The sequence below is a fragment of the Octopus sinensis genome, linkage group LG10, assembly GCF_006345805.1.
Source record: "Octopus sinensis linkage group LG10, ASM634580v1, whole genome shotgun sequence".
Taxonomy (NCBI): domain Eukaryota; kingdom Metazoa; phylum Mollusca; class Cephalopoda; order Octopoda; family Octopodidae; genus Octopus; species Octopus sinensis.
Window position 1 is genome coordinate 7,740,204 of NC_043006.1, and position 4,227 is coordinate 7,744,430.

The window sequence follows — 4,227 nt, forward strand, 5'->3', positions numbered from 1 at the left end:
GTGGGAGGCGCCTATGGGCGATGAGAGGTTACAGAATGAATAGAGGAAGAGAAACAACTGCCTTGCTGAAGAGAAGATACATGGTTCCCCCAGAGAAAGAGAGGGTGGTGAAGATATGACGGGGCGTGTATATAAAAGAAGTGAAACCGAAGACTGGATAAGTTCGCGAATTTGAGAAAAGGGGATTGGGAGAGGGAGAGAAGGGGAATACTGTAAGTGAATACATGTAGAGGGTGGGTTATTACGATGAAATGTAATAGGAAGTTCACTCGACAAGGAAACTTGTGTGTAGACAAGTTCTCGAGGGTGTAAAGGCAGGGTACGAGATATAGTGGAGAGGAATAGTGCAGGTGAACACATGTGTGGGAGGAGGGATGTTAGGGAGATGAGTTGTTGGGGAGAGATTGATCATGGACAGATTAAGTGCAGAGATATGAACAGAAGCCGCATGCCTTTCTGATCACGTTTCGACTTAGCCGAACGGGTTGTCTAAACCCCGGCAAATCCTCAGTCGTTAGTCATCTTTTCTGTGAGACCCAACATATGAATGTAAGTTTTTTATATGATATATAGGAGAAGACGAAGCCGTGTGGTAATAGCTAGATATATATAATGAGTATATCTCTCTCTATATATAAATATATATAGGCGCCGGAGGGGCTGTGTGGTAAGTAGCTTGCTAACCAACCACATTGTTCCGGGTTCAGTCCCACTGCGTGGCATCTCGGGCAAGTGTCTTCTGCTATAGCCCCGGGCCGACCAATGCCTTGTGAGTGGATTTGGTAGACGGAAACTGAAAGAAGCCTGTCGTATATATATATATATATATATATATATATATATATATATATATATGTATGTATGTATGTGTGTGTTTGTGTGTCTGTGTTTGTTCCCCTAGCATTGCTTGACAACCGATGCTGGTGTGTTTATGTCCCCGTCACTTAGCGGTTCGCCAAAAAGAGACCGATAGAATAAGTACTGGGCTTACAAAGAATAAGTCCCGGGGTCGAGTTGCTCAACTAAAGGCGGTGCTCCAGCATGGCGGCAGTCAAATGACTGAAACAAGTAAAAGATTAAAGAGTATACGTGTGTAGGTGTGAGTGTGTGAATGAGTTGTGTGTGTGTGTGTGTGTGTGCGTGTGTGTGTTTGTCAGTGATAAGTGCTGATGCACGAAACTTTCCGTCCTTGATTCTATCTGGTGCTACTGCTAAATACTAATTATATAAATGTATATATATGTGTGTGGGTGTGTGTGGGTGGGGTGTATGCATATCCACACCTACACACGTGTATATATATATATATTATATATATATATATATATATATATATATATATATATACATATATTGTTGAAAGCCTTCCAAATAGAAACATTCTTCACAAGTTAACATCTATAGACGTACAGTATTACTAAATACATCACGAGCCGGTGAATACCTAAGCAGAGAGTCACGCAAGCGCGCGCGCACATAAAAACACGAACACACATACGCACATACACACACAGATACCTAGATAAATAAAAAGATAGATTGATAAAAAGATAGATAGATAGATATATAGATAGATAGACAGATACATAGATATATAGATATATAGATAAATAGTCAGATAGTCAGATAGAGAGATAGATAGATAGATGGATAGATAGATAGATAGATAGATAGATAGATAGATAGATAGATAGATAGATAGATAGATAGATAGATAGATAGATAGATAGAATTAATTTATTCGTTGTCTGCTGTGTGACGTAATCACTTCCACGATAACATATCGCATCTCCTTGCCTAATTCCTTTGACAAGGAATTGAAGTGACATTATCATTTCTGTTAAATGGTCCTAAAATTAGAACATGTACTGTAACATAAAACTGAAATTTAAACGCTACTCTACAATTTATTTCTATTGAGTTTTTCCATTTAAGACAGAATAGTTTTACGTTTTAGCTTCTTCCTTCACTGCTATCATTAAATGTTGTAAAATTATTATTACACGGATAAGTGGGCGTGGAATTTATAAAATCTTTAAAATAGAAAATTCAATAAGAATTACATGCAAGGATCCAAAATATGTTGTCATGCTAAGACTCTTATACCAGTTAGAATGAAAAACAATATTCTCTGAAATTTCATTGAAGTTACTTGAATTTCATTGATGTGCTTCCGGTCGTATAATTGTCTTCAAAGAATTTAAATCTTTAAAAGCAATCAAAGTTTGAATTAATGCTCAAGGCGTTATTCTTTTTCTAGAATCCATTTCTTTTACTTTCCCCGTTATTTGTTTTCTTTAATTTATTTTGTAAGAAATAATAGTTGGCTTAATAAGGGGGTAGCAGCATATTCGAAAGGCAGATATGACGTCAAGCTAATTTGGATTCAATCGTAAAGTCTATAATATTTTTTGGCATAAAATTTATCGAGAACCACATTTTTTCTTTTTCTTTTTCTTTTCCGACTCAAATATGAAGCGTTTAAATATAGCTGCTTATGGTCTGCAGAAGAGCGAGAAGATTCACAGTCAAAGGAACACTTGAGGAATGGCCCTTTCATGGAGGACAATAACTGCGATGAGGAAGGGGTTGGCCTGGACGACGATGATAATAAGAATAGTAATTAATATCCTTCTTCTTCTTCTTCTTCTTCTTCTTCTTCTTCTTCTTCTTCTTCTTCTTCTTCTTCTTCTTCTTCTTCTTTTTCTCCTTCTTCTTCTTCTTCTTCTTCTTCTTCTTTTTCTTCTTGCTGATGTGGTTGTTTATGTTGTGGTTGTTGTTGTTGTTGTCAGTAGTAGTAGTAGTAGTAATAGCAGCAGCAGTAGCAGTAGTAGTAGTGGTGGTGATGGTGGTGGTGGTGGTAGGTGTAGTAGTAGCAGTAGTAGTAGTACTAGCAGTAGTAGTGGTGGTGGTGGTGGTGGTGGTGGTAGTAGTAGTAGTAGTAGTATGCCTTTTTATTACAATGTGTTTTCATTGTCTTACCGACAGGGGCACGTGGTCCTGAGTCGCATGCTGGCTTTAGTTTGTTTTCTATATTCTGTTGTAATAACAATGTTCTATGTTGTAGGCGTGCAGTGCCTTTGCATTGCTATCTTCTGCATGATATGCATGTTTTATAAAAAAAAAAAATCAGGAATTTTGCTCATATTTTCGTGTACATGACACTAATCATTCACACGGCACTTATGGAGTATTCCTCTTTCCAGCTTCCTGCATTCTGCTTGTCCCTGTTTCAAATTATACATTTCTTTGACAAACACTTTAATCGTCTATTGGTTAAAAGTACTTGTTCTTTCTCGGTGGTTTTCGCAACATTATTATTATTATTATTATTATTATTATTATTATTATTATTATTATTATTATATTATTATTATTATTATTATTATTATTATTGAGTGAGAGAGCAGTTCATGCCATCAAAGTGACACTGGGGTAAAATATACGAAGCCCAGTATACCAGTATACCCATCATGACTACCCGTCTGATAAGGTTACACTAGGCACATGCATCACAACCGTATGTGCGCGACATGGTGATCTCATATCACGATAAGCAGCACATGACCTTGCAGGTGGGGCCCAGTTAGAATTTTCTTCAGGTCGAGTGACCCATCCTGCTCAAAAGGTCCCTGAATAATGGTTGTTTAAGGATGTTGAATGAAACACCCATGTTTCCAGAGGTGAATTATTCAAACCCCAAAGAATCCCTATCAACACATGGCTATTATTATTATTATTATTATTATTATTATTATTATTATTATTAATATTATTATCATTCTTCTTATTATCATTTACTTTTAATCTGCATGTGTGTTGCAATCAATTGCCGAGACACACCCAGCATCCGAGGGCGAGTGAAGGATAAAAGATGTTACAGTATCATTTAGCTTTGACTTCTCAGTTTGTATGTTGGAATATCTTATAGTATTATAATTTTGTAAAGTATACTAGCCATCTCAATATGGCTAACCACTAAGGGTGGGTGTTACTGTAGCTTTTAGCCCCAGGAGATCATCGTCTCCAGATGGCTTTAGGTACACTTTCTGTGCCCTTATGATATTTGCAAAGGGAGGTCATCCCTCTCTCGTAAACCTAAATGATACGCATGGACTGCAGTTCCGAGGTATTTGCCTCTTGTCAACGTACGGTAATCACCGGTTTTTGATGAAGAGAGACCTGTTTGCAATTATATATCTAATGTTTTTCCAGTAAGTATTGTCA